Below are 16,286 nucleotides of genomic sequence, written 5' to 3' on the forward strand. Positions count from 1 at the left end.
GAGATAGAGCAGCTACGTCAGTTCATACAGCAGCTTGAGGCCAGAGTGAGGTCTCTGGAGCAGTCTGCTTTTGCTGCTGATATGGATGATGTGGTGGCTCAAGCGGCTGCAATGGTGTCGGCCACCAAGCTCACTCCAACCCTCCCTCACCTCTCGCTGCCCAACAAGTTTTCGGGGAACAGCAAGGCTTGTAGGGGATTCGTGAACCAGTGCTCAGTCCATCTGGAGCGGTTGGCTGCACGGTTCCCTACAGAGAAGTCGAAGGTGGAGTTTATCATCTCCATGCTCTCTGATAGAGCACTGGAGTGGGCTACACCATTGTGGGAGAGGAATGACCCCGTAGTTCAGGACTCTGATGAGTTTTTGGAGTTCTTGCGGCAAGTGTTCCTGGGGCCTCAGGTCACTCACGACTCGGCCCTACAGCTACTGACTTTGGAGCAGGGGCGTACCGCCTTGAGTCAATATGCTGTGAGTTTCAGGACACTTGCTGCAGAACTGGGATGGCCAGAGAGGACTCTCATGCCACTGTTCTGGAATGGATTAGTCTTGCACATGAAGGACGCATTAGCGTTGCGCGAGGTACCAACTACCCTTGAGGGCCTCATGACTCTGGCTACCCGCGTTGACCTGCAGACCTCCAAACGTCGACTGGAGCGCAGGTCAGAGGGTTGTTAAGCCACTGTAGTGGTCTCTCCCACTGAACCTCCCTTAGAGGACGTTTGTCACTATGGACATCTCTAGGGTTGGTGCTGTTAGGTCATCGAGTCGCAAGGGCATTTCCTGTTTTGCATGTGGGCAGTATGGTCATTATGCCAACCATTGCCCTAAAGCGTCAGGGTAAGCGACCGCGATTGGTGACCATAGCTGGAGGTAGACTAGACTCGGCGTCATCCATTAAGGTGACGTTTCCTGTGTCCATTTCCTTTAAGGGGTCAACATGGCCCACAATGGCTAGTGTGGACACAGGTGCTGGAGAGAGTTTCATCTCCTCCTCTTTTGCCCGGTGGCATGCCATCCCGCTGGTGCAAATGCCAAGGCCAGTGAGAGTCCGTGTGGTGGATGGGTCCTTGTTGCCCGAGGTAATTCACCAGCGGACAGTGCCCATTACCCTTGCCATGTCATCTGGGCATAGGGAGACCATTTCATTTCTGGTTTTCCCTAATGGTGCAGATGATAGTCTGCTGGGTATGCCTTGGTTGAAGTGGCATCCCCACATATCGACTGGTTACCTGAGGTGATTACACGGTGGAGCGAGTCTTGTAGCTCCCACTGCATGTCTCCATCTTCTGCCCGTCGCTCAGTGGTATCTGTGGCGACTATAGACCATAAGAGTGGGAGGGCCGCTAGAAGGGGAGGTACTGTTATGAACCGGCGCTGTCATAGCCGCAAGCAGCCTGCTGCGGCTCCTGTTGCGCCCAGGCGCCGGCTGCCGTACTTGGCCGTGGCTCGGGTCATCCAGCTTTCTGCTCCTTCCACCACGTCTACGTGTGGAGAGGCGGCTAGTGCGCATGCACGCACCGATTCACCCCAGCCAGAGCTTAAGTCCGGTGTTTTGCCTAGTGAGCATGCTCAGCCTAATTGTGTCATTTCTGAGACTAATGCGGGCGTCACATGAGATGATCTATCGTGCGATATGTCGTCGGGGTCACGGTTTTCCTGACGCACATCCAGTATCGTTCACAGCGTCATCTCGTGTGACACCTACGAGCGACTCTTACCGTTCGCAAATCGGTTGTAAATCGTGTATCGTTTACACATCGCTCCTTTTTAAAAAATCGTTTAATCTTATTTGCGCAGGTTGTTCATCGTACCCGGGGCAGCACACATCGCTCCATGTGACACCCTGGGAACGATGAACACAGCTTACCTGCGTCCCGCCGGCAATGCTGACGGAAGGAGGTGGGCGGGATGTTACATCCAGCTCATCTCCACCCCTCCGCTTCTATTGGGCGGCCGCTGTGTGACGTTGCAGTGACGCAGAACAACCCACCCCTTCAGGAAGTGGATGTTCACCGCCCACAGCGACGGCGCTCAGCAGGTAAGTACGTGTGACGGGGGGTTAACAACTTTGTGCGCCACGGGCAATTAATTGCCCGTGATGCACAAACGACGGGGACGGGTACGATCGCTCGTGCGATCGCACGATAGATCGTATCGTGTGACGACCGCATAAGTCCTCAATTCAGGCTACTGAGCATGCTCCCACAATTAATCCTAACAGACTTTTTGCACAGGTACTTGGACTTCGTGCTGTGTCTAAGTTCTGGGATGTGCCTTCTGAGCATGCTATTATAGTCTGATTTCTGAGTCTGTTGTGCAAGCTACTGAGCATGCTCAGGCACTTAGTACATCAGAGGCTAGGTCCAGTAAGGACCTCACTGAGCAGGTCTGTGAGGTGGCAGGCCCTGATAGGGCAGAGGGTGTCAGGTGTCCTGATGACGTGGCCACTCCGGACTGGCTCGCAGAGGCCCGCCCCTATGATCTGGCACCTCACTATTGGTCGTCAGACGATGACTGGTGAAGTGTTTGGGGCGTGGCTGCCATGAGGTCATCAATGATGTGGCGGTTCCGGATAGGCCGCTGGTGACGTCGCTGATGACATGTCACTCTGCTATTGGACCTTGGTGGTTCCACCCTGGGTTTGGGGCAGACCCAGGTTATAAAAAGGGGCTGGAGACAACATGGAGGTGCGCAGTCTTCACTTAGAGTTCATGGTGGCATAAGCTTTGTTGGAAGCGGTAGGTAGGGCTAGGCGAACGGTGCCTGTCACGCCATGATTCGTGGCTCAGCACATCAGCGTCAGGCGCCGTGCTTCCTTGCTGCCGTTCCAGTTGTGCTATAGCAGTCCAGTGGCGTTAACTGGGCTGCTGCGTTACTTGTCCGGTTGTGTCCTCTACGCACACGGACAGCGTACCTGCTGCGCCACCTGTCTGGTTGTGTCCTCTACGCGCACGGACAGCGTATCCCAGAACCCCTGTGGAGTTGACAGGGTGTTCCTGTATTTGGTGTGTGAACCCTATTTCCCTCCTCGGCTTCCCAGTCAAATTCTACTGGTGTGACTACCTGGTCTGACGTGTCCTTCACACACCAGTCGAGTGGTGACCAGAAACGCTAACCGGAGGACCACTCGGCCTGTCGTGTCCTACACATGTGGCCGACAAGGTGCTTTCGCAGAGGTCTTCTCGGAGGGCTTGTGAGGACCATTATACAATGCGGAGGGCTTGTGAGGACCATTATAGAATGCAGAGGGCTTGTGAGGACCATTATACAATGCGGAGGGCTAGTGGGGAACATTATACAATGCGGAGGGCTAGGAAGGATCATTATACAATGCGGAGGGCGCTTTCGCAGAGGTCTTTTCGGAGGGCTAGTGGGGACCATTATACAATCTGGAGGGCTAGTGGGGACTATTATACAATGTGGAGGCCATTATACTTTATGTAATTGCATTAGACTGCATGTAGAATTCTTTATACAGTGTGGAGAGTTGTGGGGGTCACAGTTGGGGATCATGCTGTGTTGGAGTAGTTGAAGGGGGGTACAGTAGGGTTGTCATACTGTGCGTGTGGAGGAATTCACTGGTGGTATTGTGCAATGTTTGTGAGACACTTTAGTTGGCATCATACATTCTGGGTTTAATGAAAGGGAAATTCAGGGTCTCAATGGGAGGAAAATTAGTTTTTAACGTCTTCAAAGTTGTGTGATATGCTCTCGATTACTATAGCTGAATATTTATACTTTTTTTTTGGGGGGGCCCCAATTAGACATTCTGCTATGGGGCCCCATGATTTCTATGTATGCCCCTGGTGTGGATCTGTAACGCCCTGGACCAGCCAGGTAGTCACAGATAGAGCCCCGCACTACACCAGTCCCCTAACAAAGTGTCATCAGCCAACCATTAAAATTAGTCACCTCCCTCAGGGCTTGATGGACACACCAGGGGGGCGGAGCCAGGAGGTTGGCCACGCCCACTGAGTTCAGAGAGCCTGTGGCAGGAAAAAGAAAACAGTTCAGTTTGAGAGTTCAGTGGAGGAGGTCAGGCCTGTGCGACAGGCCTGCAGCAAACTGACAGGTGCCAGGGTTGGAGACCGGACACCTTTGGCTAGGAGGCATATGGAGGCCTCTGCCTGCAGGAGCCGGGAAGATGGCTCGGTGGAACCGTGGTGGACCGGGACAGGGTAGTGGCCCGCCAGTACCGACCCGGGGAACCAACTCGGAAACCGGAGCACAAAGGGGGGTACTCAGACCCTGAAGCTAGGTCCAGAAGCTACTGGGGGCTAGCTAATTCACTGATTGTGGCCAGGACTATAGGTCCTGTCCCACCCAAAGTCCCAACTGAAGACAACAGCCCAACGAGGGGGTTAGAAAGCCACCGCCACGGCAGAGAGATCCAACGGGCCAGCGTCTGTGAGCAAAGGGCTATTCCGACATCTATCAGCCGGGGAGCGGACTCCTGATGCTGCAGGAGCAGGTAGTCCACCATCACACAAACAGGTGCAGCGAGCCCAGATCTGAGCGGCTCGGCTGCAGCTGAGCACGAGGCGGTACACATCGGCTCTTCTGGCGTCAAGAACAGGTTACTTACCCATTCATTTACCTAGTGAAGTGCGCCTTGAAGTGAAGTCAGTGGTGATCCATTGTAAAAGTTTCAAAATCCACCATCTTGCCGCCATCTTTTGGTGCGAAGATTCCCGCCAGAGTCGTCTTCCCCGTGAAAAGGGCACGAAAGCTGAAGCCCCTGGGAACACGGCCGTACAACAAAGCCAGAAGTCGCAAAACGAAACTTACCGGCCAGAGAAGGGAGTGCCGTGAAAAGACCAAGGGAGGGGGGCGGGTGAAGATTCTGCAACATGTGACCAAGCAGATAAAGTGCAGGGACTCCAGAACCCTGCCACCCTTCTGGTACCTGGACCCCAAGAGAGCGACATGGCTGACCCGTCTAGCAAGCCTGGAGCCCCGAAGCCCGTGCCTGGAACAGTGGCATGGGTGGACTTCTTGATGGAGCGGTGGGTGGCTGAGATGGAGGAAGTGGCTGCGGCCGTGCGAGTACGTGAAGTGGAGGCAACTTTAGAGGAGCGGGTAAGCGACCCACGCCCCTATGTCGGGACCCGGTCTTCCCCTGCCCTCTATATTGCCTCCCTTGCCGCCCGTACCGGTTGCCGCTGCTCCCCCGCTCGGTCCACTGCCACCGACACCGGCGGCGGAGCCTGATCCACCAATCCACGAGGATCCGCCTGAAGAAGACGCCGGCGAACAGCCCGTCGCCGCTCCGTCACCGACACTGAGGAAGATTCACCTCCGGAGGATGCCCGCTCCCGGTGTGGACCCGCCAGTCCCGGAAGCGACCGTGCTGAAGGTGATCCAGGCCCCGGCAGTCCACCCGGCCAAGATGGAGATGGCCGTAGACCGGATGTCAGCCCAGCAGGTAAAGCTGGCCGCTCCCAGGTTCCAAGCCTCGGCTGAGGCATCGCGGGGTTGCCGCTGCACAGGGGAGCTCCGGCTGGGCCCGACCCCCGCGCAGAGCGAGCCGGAGCAGGAGGACGCTTCGTATTGGGGGCGGCAGCAGCGCCAGCTGGGCCAGGAGATTGCAGCCTGGGAGAAGAGGAAGGCAGAGGTGCTTTCCCGTACCATCAAAGAGAAGGACAACCTCCGCAACGCCACCTTCCAGGTGCGGGGCCCAAACTTTGAAGGCCAAGTTCGGCATTTTGACCCCCAAAGAGGATGGGGGTTCATCTTTGAGCCGGGCCTGGAGGCAGAGATTTTTGTATCCCAGAGGGACGTCTATCCCCACCGTATACCCGGCATGTCACGTATACCCGGCACTGCGGAGAGAGGGGGTGGTTTGCGCTGAGTGTCCGGAGAAGGGCATACATGGGTGCTCAGCTGCACGTCCGCCCCTCTCCACCACCCTCTGACCATGAAGATGAAGAAGAGTATTAAAAAGGTAGCGGTTACCAGCTACCATCTTGCCCGACCCCGTTGGGACTCAGATGACTCCCCTGTTCCAGTTAAAACCCAATTTTTACATAGACATGGCTGAGAACTCGCTGGCTATCCAAAAACTTTTGGGCTTTCTATATAGTCCCTGACCACCCTTTCCAGTTCTACCTTCTCCGGAGAAACTGGTTGAAGGAAGGGCCTGCGGCAGAGGAGGTCGGGGTCCCGTCACCAAGGAAACCGGTGACTATCCTCCGGGTCAGGGGTCCCCTGGACGTGGGGCCTCTGACAGACTGTCTGGTAAGGAACTTATTACACGGCCCGTATGGGCAACACCCGGACCTGAACCCGTTTCCTGGACTGGGGAAAAGGGGTGCTGACCTGTTTTTAGAGGCAGTATCAAGGTTTAGGTTTCCTTGGGTGGGCAAAATGGAAAGGACTCGGTCCCATCCCGTGCCCGATTAATAAAATTGTTTGCAACGTTTAAGTAACCAGCCTCCCACAAGGGAAGAACTACACATATGCGTGAGAATTGTATAAATGCTATTATACTTGTAAATATGTTTTTATCTTTTTCAGTTTAGAAAAATAAACGGTGGTGGTCGGACAGCCTGCGGACGGTCTGTGGTTAACCAAGAGGGAGTGTGACGCCGTGGACCAGCCAGGTAGTCACAGAGCCCCGCACTACACCAGTCCCCTAACAAGGTGTCATCAGCCAACCATTAAAACCCTAGTCACCTCCCTCAGGGCTTGATGGACATACCAGGGGGAGGAGCCAAGTTGTTGACCACGCCCACTGAGTTCAGAGAGCCTGATTCAGGAAAAAGAAAACAGTTCAGTTTGAGAGTTCAGTAGAGGAGGTCAGGCCTGTGCGACAGGCCTGCATCAGACTGAAAGGTGCCAGGGTTGGAGCCCGGGCACCTTTGGCTAGGAGGCATATGGAGGCCTCTGCCTGCAGGAGCCGGAAGACGGCTCGGTGGAACCATGGTGGACCGGGACAGGGTAGTGGCCCGCCGGTACCGACCCGGGGAACCGACTCGGAAACCGGAGCACAAAGGGGGTACTCAGACCCTGAAGCTAGGTCCAGAAGCTACTGGGGGCTAGCTAATTCACTGATTGCAGCCAGGACTATAGGTCCTGTCCCACCCAAAGTCCCGACTGAAGACAACAGCCCAACGAGGGGGATAGAAAGCCACCGCCACGGCAGAGAGATCCAACAGGCCAGCGTCTGCGGGCAAAGGGCTCTTCCGACATCTACAAGCCGGGGAGCGGACTCCTGACGCTGCATGAGCAGGTAGTCCACCATCACACAAACAGGTGCAGGAGAAAGGCAGAGACCACCAACCGGGTGGGGGACCAGACTACAGCCGGCTGCGGGCACCGACCACCATCACCTTGTTTTACCAGAGACTTGTGTGTGTTTCTAATCGTGAGTACACCAGTGCCCTCCGGCCGCCCATCTCCTTGCACCGCCAAACACCCCCAACGGGTCCCGGGGCCACCATCCCTGACCACGGAGGGGTTAACAACTTGCTGCATAACATGTGCCCCATAACTGCAGCGGTGGTGTCCACCTTCACCACATCCCGTGGGTGGCGTCACGAACTTAACCACGGCTCCGGCCATGCACCTACGCCCCCTAAAACCGCCTGCCCCCTTTCAGATCGGAGTGACCACAGGACCCCCGGGTCCGGAGACGCTCGAGCCACCCCCCAGCGAGCCCGGATCCGAGCGGCTCGGCTGCAGCCGTGCATGGGGCAGTACAGATCCAGTAGGGTCTCCACCCAGTAATCACCACTGGTCACAATCCTTGCAACTTGAGGGTTATTGTACAGGCACAACACCATATATTGCCTCATGTGCAGTTCCCAGAGTCAACAACAAGCTGAGATCAGTCACAGGTGTGTGTACTGACTTATATGTGGTCCCCTAGTCATGCTGCAGTGCTGCCCCTGACATAACATGCTGACCACCCCGCTGGGCAAATGGTTTCTCCTCCTTGGATACAAGGACGCTTTCAGCCCAGAAACCACACCTAGGAATCCTGTGTGGGCAACAGCAATTGTAACACAGACAGTTGAGCATTATCAGGGTGGAAACGGTGCCAGCACTTTCAGCAGAAGCTCTAACATATGTGGGTAATTTTTGAGGTAGTGTACAGGGCAGGGATGGCACGCTGGGAAAAATATGGTGGCTGGCAACAACTTACTGCGGTTCAGCCACATACATCATTTATTGGAAACTGTCCATCTCCACCAGCCTGAATGGCAGCATTTCATAAGCAAGTGGATGGCTAGGGAGGTATGTCTTCATCATAACTGTGCCCGTCACTATAACAGCCTTCGCTCCAGGTAGGATCAAGCACCTCATCATCATCTCTCGCATCGTCTTGCACCCACTTTTCAGCCCTGCCCTCCATCCCAGTCTACACACTGATGAAAGCCGCAGCAGTTGGCACCTGTGTTTCATCATCCTCTGAACTGTGGTGATCTGCAGATCATGTCTACCAGCCCTCCTATGGACTCATCCTCCAATACAACAAGTGGTTGGGTGTCAGTGCATTTGGTGTCTTCCACTTCTGGGGCAGGGCCAGGCAGATGGGCAATCAAAGAGTCATCAAAAAGCATGACTGCTGCATGAGATGTGGCTCAGACAGCTTAGCTGATTTTGAATGGGTTGAGCAGGAAGGAAGATGACTATGGAACTTAGGAGACAACTCTAAGCTTTCAGGTGTAGACTGGGTAGAAGACAATGCAAAGGAACTGCATTTAATCTAAAATCGCCTAAACATGTTCTGGCCTAATCATTCATGTAGCGGTGCTTCTGTGGCGCCCTGGACAAGCCAGGTCGTCACAGGGAACACACACACACCCCCACTCCCCCCAGACAGTTACATTCGCCAAACACAAAACCCTTGTTGCCTCCCTCCAGGGTCTGATGTCCACACCAGGTGGGGCGGAGCCAGGCGGCCGGCCCCACCCACCGAGGAGTTCACAGGCCTGGAGGCGGGAAAATTTGACAGAATAGTCCAGGAGGTTGAAGTGAGAGGAGTAAAGTGGAGAGTGTCTGGGTTTGTGGCCCAGGCACTGACAGCAAGGTTGGCAGACGGTGGTGGCCGTCTGCAGGAGTGGTGGATCAACGCGGAACCGTTGGACCGGGGTCGGGCAATGGCCCGCCAGTACCGACCGGGGAGCGAAGTGAAGCTAGCACACACAGGCAGGGCCATCGGACCCCAACTAGGCTTGGAGCCGCCATCAACAGTCAAATCCGAGTGTGACAGGAACCCCAGGGGTTTCCTAACAACCAAAGACCCGTTAGAAGGCAACCATCCGCACCGTGAGGGTATACAGCCACCGCCAATGGCTAGAGACCCAAGGGCCAGCCCCTGCGGGCAAAACGGGCTCCTCCGGCATCCATACACCGGGGAGCGGACTACCGTTGGGGACCCTTCATAGTCAAGAGAGTACACAAAGGTGCAGGGAAAGACAGCCGCCATCACCTGTCCGGGGAGGGACACAGCAGCCGGCTGCGGGACCTGTCCATCCAGCCGTTTGGTTCACCGGAGAGTTTGTGCCTCTTTTGCTGAGTACACCCGTGCCATCCGGCACCGCGCCGCGCTGTCCCTGCAACCCTGCACCTCACCTACCCTGCATCCCCTTCACACAGCCGGGCCTCGGGACCACCAACCCCTACCCACGGAGGGGGGAAAACAACATCCCAGCTGCTCCCTACCATCACTCCCGGGATCCCCGTCACCAGCAGCGGTGGTGCCCATCTTCACCACAACCCGTGGGTGGCGTCACGGACTAAATAACCAAAACAAACCAACCCCCCTTTTCACTCACGCGCGAGGAGCGCCGCTCGAGTCCCCGGATCCGGCCCACCGCTCGAGCCACCCAGCAGCAGCGCCGGACCCGAGCGTTAGCAAGCGCAGCGCCCCGCCGCCCGCAACACTTCAGCCTAAGAAATTATGAAGAGCAGCCTGCATGTAGCAGAGGTAAGTGTTCAGTTTAAAGTGTAGCAGGCACAGATCTACCACATCCTCACCCTGAAGCAGCTACAAAACCAACACCACTACAGCCATGTCCCTTATTAGATATTCTCCTTATTCTTGCAGAGTATAAGACTGACCCAAACTTTTTCTATGGAGAACCCAGTGGCCATAGTTTGTCTCCTCCTAAATATGAGAGTCCACGTTCAAACAACAGAAACTGCAGTGTCAGTGAAAGAGATATTCTTTCCACACCTGCATCAGCTCCAGGCCAGCAAAGAAGGAAAAAAGGTCGAAAACACTAATTATCTGTGTCCCATTCATAAGAAATCAAATCCTCTAAAGAAATACATTGGCTTCAGAAAGAAACCGCTCCCAGAATGCAAGGAGCGTCTAAAGACATTTGGGTTATGCTAACATGCTATGCTTCTACTGAACACTTTTTGCTAAAGACTGAAAAATTGCCATTAAGTGTTTAAAGCGTGACAGTGAGGACCACATACAAGCACTCCATCCACCCCAACCTAATTCTGCACTGATTGTTCTTCCTCCCACCACAAGCCATGGAGGGGAGGATGCAAACCAACCAGCAAGTTTTATCACAATATTTACTTCATGCACAGAAGTCTGTAGAGAAGGTCTTTAGAACCAGTCATGTGCAAAGATATGTCTGGTGAACTTATATTGGAAGGTTGATCAGAGCAACCGATCACTTGCAACGTCAGAACTCTTTGATCTGTTCAACTAGGCACCTACTGTGGTTTTAAAGAAGTCTCTGGAAGAAGAGTCAGTGGTCTTACAGTAACGTCTCTTGAGAACACTGTGACGATACCCTTACTTACACTCAGAGTGCAACTCTTAATCACTCTCATCAGTGGACTATAACAAACAAGTTACCAAAGCTTAGATATCCTGATTCTGCTCAACAGAGAAACACAGTGACAGTGCATCTTCACTCAAACTAAAGGCTGCTTTACACGTTACAATTTTTCGTGTGATCGCATTTGCGATCGCACCCGCCCCCATCGTTTGTGCGGCCCGCCAATTTCTTGCCCGTGTTGCACAATGCTGTAACCCCCCGTCACACGTACTTACCTTCCAAACAACGTCGCTGTGGGCGGCGAACATCCACTTCCTGAAGGGGGAGGGACGTTCGGCAACACAGCGACGTCACAAAGCGGCCGACCAATAGAAGTGGAGGGGTGGAGATGAGCGGGACGTAAACATCCCGCCCACCTCCTTCCTTAAGCATTGCCGGCGGGACGCAGGTAAGCTGTGTTCATCGTTCTCGGGGTGTCACACGGAGCGACATGTGCTGCCTCGGGAACAATGAACAACAGGACGTTCGATTTTTAGAAACTGAGCGACGTGTCAACGATGAACGAGAAGGTGAGTATTTCTGCTCGTTCATAGCTGTCACATGCTACGATATCACTAACTATGCTGGATGTGCGTCACTTACGACGAGACCCCACTGACATCTCGTTAGATATAGCGTAGCGTGTAAAGCCCACTTAAGGCAAAGGTGTACTGCCCCGCGGGCTCGGCTGCGACCTCCGAGCTGCTCGGATCCGTGCTCGTACTGCAGGTGGTGGCTCGAGCCTCTCACGGACCCGGGGGTCACATCGCTCTGCAAGGGAGTTGGCGCTACACGCGGGGATTTGAGTGAGGAGTTCCACGGCGGGTTAGTTTGTAATGTAAGTTCGTGATGCCACCCACGGGTCGTGGTGATTGTAGACACCACCGCTGCGGTGTAGGTATGGGGGCTCCTGGGAGCGATGTAATGGTGCAGCTAGGTGTTGACTCCTCCGTTGGTAGGGGGTGTTGGTCCCGGGGCCCGGTAGGCAAGGGCCGGGGTGCAGGGTGAAGTGTTGCGGTGCGGTGCCTGATGGCACTGGTGTACTCACTCTGACACAAGACACTGGAGTCTCTGGTAAACCAAACGGAGTGATGAACGGGGCCCGCAGCCGGCTGCAGCTTCTCCCAGAATAGGTTGGTGGTTTCCGCCTTTCTCCTGCACCTCTATGTGTAAATGTTTGACTCCTATGCCTAGACACCGGTAGTCTGCTTCCCGACTTGTATATGCCGTAGAAGCCCATTTGCCCGCAGACGCTGGCACTTTGGGTCTCTATCCCTTGGCGGTAGCTTTACCCTGTATGGTTGGGCTGTTGTCTTCTAACGGGACTTGTGTGGGATAGGTCCTTAAATCCAGTCAGCAATCAGTTGATTTGACTCGGCCCTGTCGGTTCAGGGCTTTGTATTGGGTCTGAGTACCCTGCCTAGTGCTCCGGTATCCAGTTGGCTCCCCGGTTCGGTTCCGGCGGGCCACTACCCTCTTCCGGTCCCTTACGGTTCCACCGGTCATCTTCCCGGTCTCCTGCAGGCGGCCACCACCGTCTGCCTCCTTGCCAACAGTGACTGGGCTCCAACCCAGCCACCGGAGTAGTCTATGGCAGGCCTGGGCGCAGGTCTGCCCTTGGACTCAACCTCTCTCCTTCACTGTCAAAACTACTCTGCACTGTCAACTTGAACTTGTATCTGTGTTTTCCCGCCTCTAGGCTTGTGAACTTCTCGGTGGGCGGAGCCAACTGCCTGACTCCGTTCCCTGGTGTGGACATCAAACCTGGAGGGTGGTGACAAGGTTTTTAGTTTGACTGATGTCACCTAACCTGGAGGGGATGTGGTGTTGTGTGTGACTACCTGGGACGACCCGACTAGTCCGGGGCGTCACAAAGGCTTTTGAAGGATTGCCTGGTGCCGAGAAGGCCTGCAATGAAACCACTTCTCAAGATAAACATCAAGGACAAATTGACATTCTGCAGGAAGTATAGGGATTGGACTGCAGAAGACTTGGTTAAAGTTATTTTCTCTGATGAAGTCCACTTCAGGCTGCTTAGGACATCTTGATCCATACATGTGGTCAAGACACCTCTGTGTATGTTTGATAAAAGTCTTTGACCAAAACATCATATATTCTACACTTTTTCTACTGGACCACGATTAAAACTTCACTATATGCATCATACTTAGATTCAGAGTACCTGATTTTCTTCTTACATAAAGTTGCTCAGTGAATAGAACAATGATATTTTGGATTCATGATCAGGTAAGTCTCCAGATTTCAATCCCATTGATAAAGTAGTCAATCCTCAAAAAGTGGATGGATGAAAAAAAAAAAAAACACAGAAATTGTGATAAACTCCAAGCACTGAGTAGACAAAGATGGAAAGCTATTAGTCAGTATTTGGCCCAGAAACTGATAACAAGTATGGCAGGGCAGATTGTAGAATTCTTGATAAATGTACACTATCTATATATATAATTGCCTTATTCTGTCTGTCTGTCTGTCTTGCTCCAAAATTGTGTCCTTACGGTGACACAAAGCTGATTGGCCGCTGGGCTCGCCATGGCCCCGCCCCCCGCACAGATAGGCCGCTCGCCCAGGCTGCGCCCCCACACGGATTGGCCGGCCGCTCTCCCAGGCTCCGCCCCCACACAGATTGGCCTCTCGCCCCGGCACCCTGCAGGCATTGACAACTCGGCCACGCCCCGCCCCCCTCACGCAATGCACGCTAGCTCTGGCCCCGCCCCCCCTACGCATTCCCCGAACCGACACGGTCACGGAGCCACGACTACCAGGTGAGTACTGTACCCCTGGGAGCCCACATCAGCGTACGCCGCCAAACCAGCCGACACATACCATCGCATTGCTGGGGCTGGCCGGCGTATGCTGGTGTGGGCTCCCGTGCGAGCGGGGGACGAGATACGCTGGTAACCATGGTAGCATAGTTACCAGCGCATCAAGGTCCTACAGCGGCGGAAAATACACACATGCACACACATAACAGCACACACACACACATACACACACATATCAGATCACACTCACTCTCACACACACCTCACACACACATCACATCGCATCCACACACTCACAACATCCTGGGATATCGCTTGCTTCTCGGCGGCGATACTGTGCTGTGAGCTTCCAGAACCTGCCGGAGGATCACATGGCCAGAAGCATGTGGTATCTCCGGATGTTGTGAGTATGAGCGCGTATGTGCAATATCGTCAATGTGTGTGTGCGTGAGTGTATGCGATCGGGTGTGTGTGAGTGTATGCGATCGGGGGTGTGTGTGAGTGTATGCGATCGGGTGTGTGTGAGTGTATGCGATCGGGTGTGTGTGAGTGTAAGCGATCGGGTGTGTGTGAGTGTATGCGATCGGGTGTGTGTGAGTGTATGCGATCGGGTGTGTGTGGGTGTGTGTGGGTGTATGCGATCGGATCTGTGAGTGTCGGCAGAGGAGCACGGCGTGCTGGAGGAGGCTGGGAGAGGCTAATCCTGGGGAAGGCTGGGATGGGGAGGCTGAGAGAAGAGAGGCTGATGCTGGGGGAGGCTGAGGCTGGGGTAGGCTGGGAGGAGAGAGGCTGATGCTGGGGACCGAAAAGGCTGATGCTGGGGGGAGAGAGGCTGATGCTGGGGGAGGCTGGGAGGAGAGAGGCTGATGCTGGGAAGAGAGAGGCTGATGCTGGGAGGAGAGAGGCTGATGCTGGGGGAGGCTGAGGCTGGGGGAGGCTGAGGCTGGGGTAGGCTGGGAGGAGAGAGGCTGATGCTGGGGACAGAAAAGGCTGATGCTGGGAGGAGAGAGGCTGATGCTGGGAGGAGAGAGGCTGATGCTGGGAGGAGAGAGGCTGATGCTGGGGACAGAGAGGCTGATGCTGGGGACAGAGAGGCTGATGCTGGGGACAGAGAGGCTGATGCTGGGGACAGAGAGGCTGATGCTGGGGACAGAGAGGCTGATGCTGGGATGAGAGAGGCTGATGCTGGGATGAGAGAGGCTGATGCTGGGATGAGAGAGGCTGATGCTGGGATGAGAGAGGCTGATGCTGGGGACAGAGAGGCTGATGCTGGGAGGAGAGAGGCTGATGCTGGGAGGAGAGAGGCTGATGCTGCGGGCAGAGAGGCTGATGCTGCGGGCAGAGAGGCTGATGCTGCGGGCAGAGAGGCTGATGCTGGTGCAGCATGGGGGATGGAGCACAATGGGGGGTGCGCAGCATGGGGGATGGAGCACGTTTGGGAGTGCGCAGCATGGCGGATGGAGCACGTTTGGGAGTGCACAGCATGGCGGATGGAGCACGTTTGGGAGTGCGCAGCATGGCGGATGGAGCACGTTTGGGAGTGCGCAGCATCATGTCGGATGGACCACGTTTGGGAGTGCGCAGCATCATGTCGGATGGAGCACGTTTGGGAGTGCGCAGCATCATGTCGGATGGAGCACGTTTGGGAGTGCGCAGCATGGCGGATGGAGCACGTTTGGGAGTGCGCAGCATGGCGGATGGAGCACGTTTGGGAGTGCGCAGCATGGCGGATGGAGCACGTTTGGGAGTGCGCAGCATGGCGGATGGAGCACGTTTGGGAGTGCGCAGCATGGCGGATGGAGCACATTTGGGAGTGCGCAGCATGGGGGATGCAGCACAATGGGGAGTGCGGAGCATGGCGGATGGAGCACGTTTGGGAGTGCGCAGCATGGCGGATGGACCACGTTTGGGAGTGCGCAGCATGGCGGATGGAGCACGTTTGGCAGTGCGCAGCATGGCGGATGGAGCACGTTTGGGAGTGCGCAGCATGGGAGATGGAGCACGATGGGGGGTGCGCAGCATAGGGGATGGAGCACGATGGGGAGTGCGCTGCATGGGGGATGGAGCACGATGGGGAGTGCGGAGTATGGCGGATGGAGCACGTTTGGGAGTGCGCAGCATGGCGGATGGAGCACGTTTGGGAGTGCGCAGCATGGCGGATGGAGCACGTTTGGGAGTGCGCAGCATGGCGGATGGAGCACGTTTGGGAGTGCGCAGCATGGCGGATGGAGCACGATGGGGGGTGCGCAGCATGGGAGATGGAGCACGATGGGGGGTGCGCAGCATAGGGGATGGAGCACGATGGGGAGTGCGCTGCATGGGGGATGGAGCACGATGGGGAGTGCGCTGCATGGGGGATGGAGCACGATGGGGAGTGCGTACCTCCCCCCAACACACACACACATGCGCGCGCGCACTGCACAACACACCACACACACACACTGGGAACCACAAACAACTGCCCTACACAGACACCCACACACACAGACAACGCTGCACACACACAACACCCAACACACAAACACCGCGGCACACACAAATATATGCACATACCGCACACACACAGTGCACAAAACATACCTCCCCCCCAAAACACACCACACACACACAAACCGCGCAACACACACACAACGCTACAGACACACAGCGCTCCACAAATAACGCAACACACATACAACACCGCTCTCACCCCCGCCACACCCAGACAACACCCAGAACA

This window comes from Anomaloglossus baeobatrachus, chromosome 2, assembly GCF_048569485.1.
Source record: "Anomaloglossus baeobatrachus isolate aAnoBae1 chromosome 2, aAnoBae1.hap1, whole genome shotgun sequence".
Lineage (NCBI taxonomy): Eukaryota > Metazoa > Chordata > Amphibia > Anura > Aromobatidae > Anomaloglossus > Anomaloglossus baeobatrachus.